Source organism: Schistocerca cancellata, chromosome 1, assembly GCF_023864275.1.
Source record: "Schistocerca cancellata isolate TAMUIC-IGC-003103 chromosome 1, iqSchCanc2.1, whole genome shotgun sequence".
NCBI lineage: Eukaryota > Metazoa > Arthropoda > Insecta > Orthoptera > Acrididae > Schistocerca > Schistocerca cancellata.
In genome coordinates, this window is record NC_064626.1 from 206,462,992 (window position 1) to 206,477,097 (window position 14,106).

The 14,106-nt window shown below is 37.5% G+C and overlaps 1 protein-coding gene across 1 annotated transcript in view; it reads right to left on the bottom strand.

The window, feature by feature from the left end:
- Nucleotides 1-9,507: 9,507 nt before the first annotated feature.
- Nucleotides 9,508-14,106, bottom strand: part of LOC126168897 (transcription factor IIIB 90 kDa subunit) — a 372,622-nt gene continuing 368,023 nt past the window's right edge. Inside the window, exon 14 of the mRNA XM_049920596.1 lies at nt 9,508-9,732. The gene's annotated coding sequence lies outside the window, so the exon portion shown is untranslated. The remainder of the gene's footprint in view (nt 9,733-14,106) is intronic.

Here is a 14,106-nt window from a genome sequence, read left to right on the forward strand (position 1 = left end):
TTATGCTGTTTGAACTATGTAATGCTCCAGCTATCTTAGAGTTTATGATGGACAACCGACTTTGATACATTAAATGGCCGAACTGTCTGTGCTAGTTACTGCTGTGACAGACTACTATTCTCTTTGCTTGCTGACTAGCCCAAAGGATCCGGTGGTTCAATGGGCGACATGAGCACCGAGGGTTCAAGACTGTGTTGTCACAGTGTGTGACTTTGACCTGCTTTATTTCTTCGTTGATTGTCCTCGGTGTTGACATACTATGTTGCTACACTGGCTGGAAAGTAGTGGGGGTGGAAGTTTGACACAGACTACATAAATGATGTAGCCAACAGTTGCAAAGATGCATTTCACAGTTCTTCACTGTCACTGGTCCCCCCCCCCCCCTCCCAATAATAGCAGTCATATGGCCAGTGCACTATTGTTTAACTTTTGATAAGCCTCATTAATAGTTTGCAGGCAAACATCAACATACTGCTACAACAGTTTAGGTTGAACATCTACGAGCAGTAAAAAGTTTACCACACATTTCACAGTCATTCAAATAAATTGAACACACACTGTCATTGTTTTAACACATGGTCTATTGGTGTAACACTTATTTCACAGTTAAGTTGATGAATTGTTGTTGTTCTAACCAACACAGGTTTCTAGGTTTCTTGTCTGAAACTCGGCCATGGACTGTCTCGGGACCAAAAATTGGGCCCTTATTTATAATCACAATAATAGTTACTGAAACTAAACATGGTTTGAAATTACAATTAAAACTTAACGCGTTAAAGTAACTGAATATACCAAAAAAATTGCATTTTTTAACAATTTATTTTACTACACGATATAGGCTGAATTACTTGTTTAAATGAAGAAATTAACAGATATAGTTACTCAAACAATACTTTTGACAAAACTGGTAATTACATAGGAATTAATTAAGTGCTGGCTTCATTAACATGTTTTCGTATAGAGCCAAACAGATCCTTTAAGAATACTATTAGTTGTTCCTCCAAATGTTTATAATTATTATAGAATATGTATTTGCTTATAAGTCAATAATAGAATTTAAGTTACGAAATTACTGATTTCACCTTATAACAAAAGATACTAACTAGGCATAGTTAAAATAAATTAGAAACTCAATTACATACATAAAACTAAGCACAAACTTAGACCTGGTGTTATATTCTTTAAATATAAAAATGCAGATTATACTCATGTACGTTAATGGTAATTATTTAAAAGCGAAAAAATGAATTTTAAGGAGGCAGGTGGCAAAACAAGAGGGGAAGTAAAAATATCCCAGCTTGCTTCGTCATAAGTGGTGTACAGAACCAGACACAAACACCAGGACACCCACTGCCTTTCAAGGAATCCTTTAGCAGAATGCAACCTCCATTCCTTAGATTTTTATCAGAATGAGTTGTTATATAATCACACATGGAAAACAATATATGGATGAAATCTCAGTCATTGCTGACAACAGGATAACTGCCTACCACTCACAGATGAATAGCCTCTCAAAATGCTTTAATAAGTTGCTGGCAGATATGCTTTTCATGTAAATTGATGTCGAACTGAGAGACTGGGATACAGTACTACCTGTTGTGACATTCATGTGTAACAGTTGAGCAAGACACTCCCAAGCTTCACACCATTCTTTCTACACCCAAGGTTGCAAATCTGAAACAACAATGGATACATATTTCCTGTTTCAATAAGATGATATACAGATTGACTTTGTGAAACACGTCATCACCAGGCCTCAAGAAGCGAGGCAGATGGCTTGCATACAGTCCCTGGACATCCAAGAGGAATGAGGGTGTTATAATGCCAACGACCATCAGTGAGATACAGCCGGGAGGCTCAGTGTGTATTTTTATGCCTATGTGGAAAGTGAGTCTATTGGAATCAGCTACTAAACTGCTACTTTATGCTGTACCATATCCTTTGTCACTTGTCGGACATCACATTCAAAGTTAAAGATTAAAACATTTCATCAAGAACACATTATCATGGATAATTTTTTATGTCCTCCGTATGAAGCCCCATTGCAGCCCTGAGTTGCATATTGATGATGGGGACTGCTCATTTGAGGAAACTGAAGGACCCCAAGGACCACAGACCAGATCTAGATCTAGGATGCTGGTTATCATTGCTGGCTGACTTGCTCTGTGCATTATCACTTCAAATCTGATTACTAGAAAATATTTGCTATTTAGGATTTATCTTTTCTGGAAGATTCTCAATAATTCTTATATTTGTAATGTATGCATATTTCGGAGTATTCTACATATGTATAAATAGTGGCATTCTCAGTCCAGGTGGTCAGTTGTGCTTTGTCATTAATAAATTTTCTTTCAGTGCCAAGTGTTGTACTTCGTTGATAACCCTTTTTCCTGTTTGGACTTGACTGTGTTTACAGTGTGACAACATATGCCACAAATGATGGGCTATATGCTTGAATTCTGGTGTAGCACTTGAATATTTTAAATTCAGCTCATGGTGTGCAGCAAGATGTCTTTTGACTAATACTTACAAGCAGCAGAACACCCATGTGTGTGTGTGTGTGTGTGTGTGTGTGTGTGTGTGTGTGTGTGTGTGAGAGAGAGAGAGAGAGAGAGAGAGATAGAGAGAATTCAATTTATGATACAGGCATTGGATCTTTACAATGTACTTTCAGCACAAACTCACACTCATATTTGAATGAAACATGGTGTCATCATTTTGAAGTAACCAGTGAAGAACATTTAGAGATTTAAGATTTTGAACACATGAACATTAACATTTTATTGGTTTCCTCTCTCTCTCTGTAAGTAGATTACTGGTAGATGTATAAAAAGGTGTGTGTATCTGAATCTGACATTGTATCAAAATTTCAAAGCAATCGGTGAAACACTTTCAGAGATTTACTTGCACAAATGAACATTTACATTTTTATTTATACAGACCAATATTTTCAACCATTCCTCTTTAGTTGCAAGTTCAGTGCTATTTATTGTGTATATCAGAACAACTATTGAACTGAAATTTACATTGCTTCTTGACCATACAAGTCAATTAGTTAAGACAACTTTGATGGTCTACAAACAAAATAATTATTTGTGTAATATATTTCATTGTGAAAAATTTATGTCAGATATGTAATGTTTCAGAGCAGCAGTTTTAGGTTAATTTGTTATTGACATTGACTTATGCAAATAACACATAGAACAGTGATGTAAGAAGAAATGGGTTAAGAAACAATAACATTTAATTGCAAAAGATGAATAATAATCATTCTTATCTTTATATACACTGCTATATAAAGAAAAGTTGTTTAATGTTGTTAACAAAAAAAAAAAAAACAGGGCATGACTGCTTTATCTGAATATCTTTACACAATCCTCTAACAAACATTCAGATGGACATTCTGAAAACCATAAGAAAAACTGTTTTTCCTGTATATGTTACTCCTTATTATATAGAATTGTAAACAGAACAATTTGCTGTTTTGTTCTTTTGCTTGTCATCGGTTTTACAGAAAAGGTAAGTTGTATTTATGGCTTATCAGCTAATGATTTGAATACTACTACAGAATCTGAATTGTTTGAACCTTTGTACTCCTACCCAGTCACAGATTAAAACTATGTGATACAGTGTCATTGAAGCTACTATGCCCACAGATCCAGCAGCTGGTGAGGTTTCTCTTATATCTCATGCACCAATGATCCCAACCAATTTACCCACTCATTTCAAGCAACTTCAATTCCCGATCAAGGTTTCATAATAAACAAGGATGGGGGCAGGGGAGGGGGCATAGAGTGTGGGAAGGAGGAGATGAAAAGAGGGGGAGGAGCATTGCTGGGTGTATACAATATAAACAGCATGTAACTGTTTTTCTCAAGGTGGAGTCCTTGAGGTATTTTGATTTTGAAAACATACAGACATAGGTACAGCACCTGAAAAACTTTAGTATGATCATGCGATGGGTGCCAATTCCCCCCCTCCCCCCCCCCCCCCACCTTACGTAGTTTAATAAGGGCTCAATGACTAAAATCTATCCTTTTCATACTTAAACCATCTATTTAGTGCAAATATCTAGTCAGTTTTTGGACAGAGTCTCACCATTTGCAAAGTTATGTTGTTTGGTATTTGATGAGTCTGTAATACCTAAATCCCAATTCTGAAATTTCTGTTCCATATTTATCCTGTGCATGTGTTGCAAAACATTCACCATTTCATGCAGCATCTAAGATTAAGCTGCTCTTGTTACAGAATTCTGAAAATTTATCACACAGTTGTTTTCAGTCATGTATGTGAACATTTGTCATGTACCACCTATCTGATTTAAACTTGTATCTGAGTATTTGCCTGCAGTTATGCTGCTTTATTATTGTATCTGGAATATGCATTTTTCCTTATTGGAAGACAGATCTGCAACATATTCTGCTTAGGCTGTAATGTGTGGGTTCTCCCAATGTTTGTTTACAGGAATATGAAATTTTATTAGGAAAGTGAACATAACGTATTTTAGAGAACTGTCTTACACAGTCTTGTCTCTGCCAGTAGATATGGGGCACATTGTCCTGTAGCATATTCATCATGAATGATATCACTTTAGATCTGTAATTCATGTTGAACTCTGCAGCAGTTTTAGCAACAATTACATGCCTGTTGCAGAGATGCACTGACTGGTCTTCCATTCCACTTTTCTTCATTGACACAATCTTGAACTTTTCTATATTGCCATCCATTAATACACTCTCCCTTTACAAAAACTGAACCTTCATTCTACAGTAGATTTCAGAAGGTTTCATTCTCTTTAACCAGTTAGATTTCTGGCAGTTGGTTGGAGGTGTTGGTCAGTGAGAGCTGAAATTCTTTCAGTGAGAGCACAACAGCAGCTACAATGGGGCACCCAGGACAGTTGGGTTTCTGGATATTGTGGGGCATATAGAAGGTGGGTGTGCAGGGTGTCATAGGGGTGAGGAGAGAAATGGACTCAGGGGAGAGGTTTTGGAAGAGCCTAAGGCTTTATGCAGGAGTTGGAAGTTATGTTGGATGTCTGGTATGGAATCACTCTTGCAGAATTTATAGGTGGAGGTTTCAGAGAATAGGAAGAGACTTTCCACCAAGTAGTCACTGTGATTTGTAATGACCATGGTGGAACCTCTGTCTCCAGGTAGGATGATCTGGTGAGGATCTGTATGGTTGTCCTTTCTGCTGGTGACAGGCTCATGTTCTTGGCGAGACCAAGTTGGAGGTACACTGGTGAGCAAGAGCGTACTGCAACTATGGTTTTGTTCAATGTTTCTTTGAAAAGATCTACATCTAAACCAACTTGGCAGTGGAAACACATTCACCAAGCACTGTGAAACACTTTTTGATTAATTGTACCGCTTCACATCAAACTGAATCAAAACCAGACATTTTAGCAACAGTAAAGATTATGTTAGTCTGAGAGTCATTGTCATCCAGTTGATAGCCACAGCCAAATAAAGACCTCCTACAGATGTTCCCACTTGGCTCCTACGTGTTTTCTATTGCTATCTGTCCACCTTCCATTTGGTTATTGTCTCAGTTATTTCTTATAATCAAGCAAAGAACTTTTATCCACCTATCACCCATTCACTTAGGTAGGACATGTAGCTATCACCATTTCAGTAACTATACAATGAAAATTTTCTCTCCCACACCAAATTGTTTGTTTTCCTGTTGTCTCCAGTCATTCCCAATATACCACTTTCCATTTCTCACAGAGCAACACTCAGTTTTTAATGGTTTTTCTGTTAGAAGTCCATGTATCACTGCTACGTATAAAAACTGGTGATACACACTGATATAAATTTTTCTGTTTCAGGTTTTAGAACCACTAGTTACAGTTAACCAAATGCACTCCAGGCCATACTTACTCTTCTGCTGCTCATATGGTTATTGTCTTCAACTGATGAAACACAAAAACTCATCAACTAGTTGTATGACTTCATCATTAATTAGTACAATTTTCTTTTCAATGTATTAATTTACATCAAATTATTAGCCTTATTATAATTGATTTTCAGATTTACTTTCAAACTTGCTGTATTAATTTCTTCCTTTTGTTGTTTGTATGCACAAGAGGCAAATAGTGCAGTGACATCAGTGCTAGAGGCAAATAGTATAGTGACGTCAGAAAAATATGACATATCACACAAGTTTTGTTCATAAAAGTTTAGTTGGCACATATTCCTTTTTTCAGTTTAGTGGTCTGAAAACTTTTTTGAGGCCTGGTGAAAATAAGTTTGATGTAACAGAATCTCATCGCCATATTCCTCATTCAGCTGAAAATTATCCACTACTATAGTGAAGCCTAGTGAAGTTACATCACTGGCAAATGTACTAGGAGTGATCAAAAAGTAACAATTTTTTTAATTTTGCAGACCTTATACGTACAATTTTCAAATTTTTTAATCTTGTTTTTGAACATATTCCTGAAGTATGTTTGCATTTTCAGCTGTTTTGAATATTTAGTTTACTTTTCACACTCAAAAATGCTATATGTGTTTTCGAGTGCTCAGCGAACTTGCACTTACTGAAAAGAAAGATTGAGTTGAAACTGAGTCAAAAACTTTCTCAAAAGCTATGAATGGCAATATATGTTCCTTGGTCCATTGAGTAATACCAACTTGTGAAGAAAACTTTGCTAAAATGGAATAAAGTGCAGCACTGCATTCGAAATGTTGACAATGGATTTTGGTAAATCCACCATGAATAACACTAGAGTTTACAAGTGGTATAAACATTTCAAAGAGGGTTGAGAAGATGTTGAAGATAACTACTGCCCTGGACACCATAGCACATCAATTCCTGAGGGGAATGTGGAAGAAGTAAAGAAAATAGTTCTGGAAAAATCACTGAATCACTATCAGACAGATTGCTGATGATGTCAGCATATTCTTTAAGAAAAGCAACAGTTACCATTACTTTTTGATCACACCTTGTATTCTTTAGTAAACTAAATCTCTTAACGGTTGTTCGTACAGATTGAATTGAAACTGAGTCAAAAACTTTTTCAAAAGCTATGAATGGCAATATATGTTCCTTGGTCCATTGAGTAATACCAACTTGTGAAGAAAACTTGTTGCTTTGCTTGATTAAAATACCATATCTTTTTAATGCAGATCATTATAAAATTATCTTGTATGGGATGGAGATAAGAGCAATTACAGAAAAGTTTTGGTTTTGGAGAACTGACTTCTTCAAAGACGTTCTGTAAATGATGTTGCAAGTTCTTTTTGTTTAACTTTTCCTCCAGGTGCATTTCCTTTCTTCATGCGTCAAATGGCTTTATGCACTTACTTTGGATTTCCTTCCACAATATCATTTTCATTATTAATATCTGTTTTAAATCCACTCTGAACTACAGAAACATTTGCTAGTTACAATGCCATAGGTCATCTTAACTAATGATTTCTATGGTAATGGAAAGTCCTTGGTGGCAAAAATATTTTAGTGATTGAACTTACCTTTTTTTGAAAATTCTGGTCCAGACATAAGTAGCAGTGCTGTTCCTTGCCTCACTTTTTGAATATCAGAATGTTCTTTCTTATTTCATCAGCAGAATAAGTAATCCTCCTGCTCCCTTCTTCTTCTTTTTTTTTTTTTTTTTTCCCCCCCCCCCCCCCCCCATGTGAAATGCAGTGTTCACAGTAGTACTGTTCTAGAGTTTGAGTAGTTATATTTAGATGTCTCAATGCGGAAATAACACAGCCAAACAGTTGCAAATAATTGTTTAGTACATTATCCTAGGTTTCAACACCTCTAAGGATGTCTTCATCAGAATAAAAAGGCTGTAACATTTTTAATTGAGCATGTCTGCTCTAAACTTCGACTATTGCCTTCTCACACTGTAACTTTATGGCTTTGAAAATTTCATTTTGATGAACACATCCTTAGAGGTGTCGAAATCTAGGTCAATGTACTAAACAGTTATTGGCAACTAGTTGGCAGTGTTATTTATCTGTTGAAACTTCTACAGGGCTATTACAAATGATTGAAGCGATTTCATAAATTCACTGTAGCTCCATTCATTGACATATGGTCACGACACACTACAGATTCGTAGAAAAACTCATAAAGTTTTGTTCGGCTGAAGCCACACTTCAGGTTTCTGCCGCCAGAGCGCTCGAGAGCGCAGTGAGACAAAATGGCGACAGGAGCCGAGAAAGCGTATGTCGTGCTTGAAATGCACTCACATCAGTCAGTCATAACAGTGCAACGACACTTCAGGACAAAGTTCAACAAAGATCCACCAACTGCTAACTCCATTCGGCGATGGTATGCACAGTTTAAAGCTTCTGGATGCCTCTGTAAGGGGAAATCAACGGGTCGGCCTGCAGTGAGCGAAGAAACGGTTGAACGCGTGCGGACAAGTTTCACGCGTAGTCCGCGGAAGTCGACAAATAAAGCAAGCAGGGAGCTAAACATACCACAGCCGACGGTTTGGAAAATCTTATGGAAAAGGCTAAAGCAGAAGCCTTACCGTTTACAATTGCTACAAGCCCTGACACCCGATGACAAAGTCAAACGCTTTGATTTTTTGGCGTGGTTGCAACAGCTCATGGAAGAGGGTGCGTTCAGTGCGAAACTTGTTTTCAGTGATGAAGCAACATTTTTTCTTAATGGTGAAGTGAACAGACACAATGTGCGAATCTGGGCAGTAGAGAATCCTCACGCATTCGTGCAGCAAACTCGCAATTCACCAAAAGTTGTTTTGTGCAACTCACGGTTTAAAGTTTACAGCCCCTTTTTCTTCTGCGAAAAAAACGTTACAGGACACGTGTATCTGGACATGCTGGAAAATTGGCTCATGCCACAACTGGAGACCGACAGCGCCGACTTCATCTTTCAACAGGATGGTGCTCCATCATGATGTTCGGCATTTCTTAAACAGGAGATTGGAAAACCGATGGATCGGTCGTGGTGGAGATCATTCATGTCATGGCCTCCACACTCTCCCGACTTAACCCCATGCGATTTCTTTCTGTGGGGTTATGTGAAAGATTCAGTGTTTAAAGCTCTTCTACCAAGAAACGTGCCAGAACTGCGAGCTCGCATCAACAATGCTTTCGAACTCATTGATGGGGACATGCTGCGCCGAGTGTGGGAGGAACTTGATTATCGGCTTGATGTCTGCCGAATCACTAAAGGGGCACATATCGAACATTTGTGAATGCCTAAAAAAACTTTTTGAGTTTTTGTATGTGTGTGCAAAGCATTGTGAAAATATCTCAAATAATAAAGTTATTGTAGAGCTGTGAAATCGCTTCAATCATTTGTAATAACCCTGTATATGGTAGCTGAAAGGCATCCATGTTCAAAACTGTAATGTTTAGATGCGTGTGTACCTTCTATGCTCAATTGTGATCATGTTCCCATTGAACAGTCATGAAGTTCGCAAATGTAATATGGGCCTATTTGCAGACATAAATGTATTGGTAATGAAAGTATATATTTTAATGAAAGGTAAGGTTGTAAATAACAGAAGCTGTAATTTGTTGTTGAAAAATAATTTTTCTTCATTGTTCCATTGCTTCACAGTGGAGTGAATTATCAAAGTATTACAAAACATGATTCGTATTTCAGTTCATATGTGGCATATGAAATAAATAAAAAATGATACAAATAAAATATTTTGGAATGAGCGTATTTATACATTATTTTCTTCATATGTCTTTTTAATACCTTAAATCCATGACATGCAATCTCCTTTTGATGAACCTAAAAAAAATAACAATACACTTTAGGAGTAAACAGTTACTTGATGAATGGGGAGGCAGCTAACTCTGTCACATAAGAGCTGTATATACAGCATCTCAGTGCCCTAACAACATAGTAAATGGACTTCTTTCTGATCCTTTTAAAAGTTTGTTTATGAATTAGCTTAAATGAAAACACCATATATTCATATTTCCTTATTTTTTTATCTTTTACATAAATTTTCATTCTATGCAATGTTCATAGCATTTATTTTCAAATGATTTACTGCTGGTTTATAACTGAATGAGCTCTTCTAATAAGATAGTGAAGACTATGCCCGTAGTCTTAAGTATACATGGAAAGTAAAAATGCAATACTGCTAGTGTGTAATAATAGCACTGATGCAAAGGAAGTTGCATACTGGGCTTCATCAACTGTAGATGCCAATTCTCTTTCCTAAAATTCTAAAAATTAAGCCAAACAAAGCTTTTGTAGATTTTTTTCTCCCCACCTTTCAACCCTCTTTCCACTACAAAGTGACTTGGAGGCACATCTACTCAGCAAATGCACCACAAAAATGGAAAGAAAACTCTTCATCTCATTAGTAGCACACTCACAGGAATGGTAAATACAACGTATATGTTTCAGCCATCATTAGCAATTCATACACTCTGCAACCAGGTATCCACATAATTTGTCAGTGCAGAAATACTTGCATTAGAAAAATATAGCCTGCTTAGATAAACAAGACAATTGGCAGAAAAGGTGTTGTCACTGTAATGTACTTAAACTGTGCCTTTACAGAAACAACTTCAAAAATTCTCACTGTACCTAAAAAAAAAACCACCTGAGTGGTGTTAGAAAGGAACATTTCAAAACCATTAAATGTGATAAGCCAACTAATGCATAACAAAGCAGTGTAGAATGGGAGAGAAATACTACTATATATTTAAAGGATGCCATTTTTCACTTATTACAATTTTGGCATTATGTCACTGTCGAGCATAAATATTCAATGCTGTGTCACAGCACAGATATAAATACAGGACCTGTTAAGGATTAAGTCTATACTTTATATCCTGTTAACAAATCATAGATACATGCATTACATGTACTACCACAGATTAAAACTGCATGTGAACACAGAGGATGTCATGGCCCTATTTCCAAAATCTCACAGATTATTAGATAAATGTCAACCAACATTGGTATGTGGAAATTCTAGAAAGTTAACAAAGTCAAGCTCATATGAGAAATATTGGGACTCTGGTGTGTTCCATTTCATCCTGCCCCTGTGAGAATCTGGTACATAATGCATGTTCACTGCTTTTTGGTCGAAAATTCTGTTTTGAAAGTTGGCCAATGAAGTGTGATATGGCATTTTTAGGCTGGCTTGTCCCACTTCTGTTATGACAAAAATGTCAGGGCATCCCACTGCGAGAAATATTATGATATGTGTAGATGAGAGAACAGCCTGAACCCATCACTTCTGCAATCCGAGACAGCGATTGAGCATCTCCACCTGCTGTGTGGATTAGATTAGAGTCAGTTTTCATTCCATAGAGCCAAAAAATGAAATGATTCTCATGGATGTGGAACATGTCAGAAAGTATAACATAAACAATCTGTCAGAATGAAACACTGTTATCTGAAACCAAGTATTTAATGGTTGGTGGCAATTTATTGAAGATGTGTGTTCCTGAATATTGGACTCCTCTTTGGACCAAGGTAAGTGATTTTAGGTCTTTATATAGATTGTTCTTATTCCTAGTATTGATATTATGTATTGAACTGCTGGTTGGAAATAGAGACATATTACTTGCAACAAATTTAATTAAGGAATAAATAACTGAGAAGCAGTAGTTAGAATACAAAGTTCCTTGAACAGGTTTCTACATAATGTTCTTGAATTTACACCACAAATGATACTTATTACATGCTTTTGCACATTACAAACTTTTGCTTGGTTTGATAAGTTACCCCAGAATGTGATCCGGTACGACAGAATAGAATGAAAGTAAGCAAAGTATGCAAGGTTTTTTTTTATATTTATATCTCCTACATCTGACATCACTGTCACAGCAAATACAGGCTTGTTTAGGCACATTATGCTTTCAAGCTGTTTAGGAGACACAGAGAAAAGTTCACAATGACTGTTGAACTGACTTATATAATAATATATTTCTTGTTTTGATCTTGTACAAGCTACATATGTTTAAGATGATCTGTCAGCTCCCTTAGTATTTGTGACTGTGTTGTGAAATATGATGGTTAACAAAAAGTGTGAATACAAAAGGTTTAAAATGCAGTTGTTTATGTCATTCAGGTAGCTAAGAAGACAACTGATGCTCTCTTTCAGTGCCCATTCACACATATGAGAAAGGTCCTTTGAAGGCTGTTGGAGCACTGTTAGATAGCCCTGAATAGCAGGTCCACCTTGGCAAACATCAAAAAAGCTGACCGAAAGAACTTTTATTAAATAAATTTACTGATATCAAACATAACAGGGTTCACATCACACACAGGATGTGTAACACTGATGCCATGTCAAAAACCATCATGGCCACATTTCATTAATTTATTTCTATAAAAAAGCACCAAATGACTATCTGCTCTTTTTTAATTGGAAAATAGCAGTGCAAGGCCTAAAGTTTAATGCCATTCTGGATGAACTGTCATGTACAGTATTATTAAACTATTTTGCCAAATGTGTGTAACAGTCATTATGGGCTCCTATTACAGACCAGTCTTGGCTGGGATAAGTGGCGAGAAATAGGATATGTGTAGAGTGGGGGAGGCAAAGGAACAAGACAAGTGACTTAAGGAAAGTTGTGTGGCACATTTAGAAGGGTACACAAGATGTATTGGGCATCTGGGCACTGGGCACGTAGGAGGAACAGTGAAGAGAGAAAATACAAAAGGAAGAGGAAAGACCCAGACTGGGAGGAACTATGCTGGAGGAGACAACTAACTGTGGGAGAGGAGGGGGGGGGGGGGGTTTGGACTGAAGTGGAGGGCAGGGACTTGGAGAGAGTGAGGTCCAGATGGTTGGAAATGAATGTTATTTTCCATGCAATGTTTCCGCTTGTTCAGATCACAGAAGTTGGTGTTGTGGGTCAGGATCCATATGGTGAGGAATATGAGGCAGCAATAAAAGACCATATGTTGGTGGTCTGTTTGGTCCATGCAGTGGTTGTTGTTAAGTTTCAGTATGATTTAGGTGCTTTTGTAGGTGGACAGTGTAATAGCACTTTGGAAAGGGTGAAAAAAATTCTAGGAGCTAGGACAAAGTAGACTAGTAGTTGTGAGTTGCTGTGTGACAAAGAGGGCACTCCGTCGTGGCTGGTAAGCAGCTGCATACTATGTAGTGGGTGTATGTGGAGATACAAAATGGGAGATCTGCTTCTGGGTATGGGGAAGGCTAGTGTCTGCCTGTAATGCCCTCAGAGGAACACTTTTAGCATACTGGAACAGAGACTGTCTGTTACTTCAGCATGCATGTCTAAGCTCTATGTGAAGAACTTTTTCATGGGGAAAATGTATTCTTTCAGAGTACAGGTATTATTGGTGACAGAGAACTTTAATGTGGAAAGAGATTCTTATGGAGCAAGGACTATATCCATGATTGTTGTTGCAAGTGGCAGAAGTATCAAAATAAAAGTGAACTCTACAGCACTGCTCATAGGCAGACAATCATATATGATTAATAGTTCTACAACATTCAAACTACAATACAGTGGTGCTGAAGAATGAATTAGCACAAAACGCGCACAATGTATATTATAAATATAAAATGCTATATACAAAAAAGGTTACATATGAGGGGGGACTCAAAAGTAACCGGAATCGTAATGCTGCACATCGTGCACTTGTAGTAGCAAGTTGCGCTGCCAGAGGGTTGTAGTAGGAGCTCTGCTGAGTCATTCTGCCACGCGGCGTCACCAAACAGTGAGAAGTGTGGTTTCTTTGGCAGTTCTTTGAGTGTGCATACAGTGCAAACGTGACATGAAGAAATGGCTAGTTCTTACAAACGTGTGGCAGTGAAGTTATGTTTCTTGCTCTGCAAGAATGCAGCAGAAACTGTTGCAATGATTCAGACAGCCTACAAAGACCATGCTCTTAGTGCAACACAAGTGTACAAATGGTTTTCCCAGTTTAAAAAGGGAGAAATGGTGGTTGAAGATCAGCCCCATTCCGGTCGACCTTCAGCTGCTCGAAGTGAAGACAACATTGACAAAATCCGTGTTCTCATCAGTGAAGATCGACACAGGACAATCAACCAATTCAAGAACTTGTCCGGGTTGTCCTGGAGCTCAATTCAGTGCATCTTGACCACCGATTTGGCGATGCGAAGAGTGGCAGCAAAATTCGTGCCGAAGCTTCTTGACGGAGATC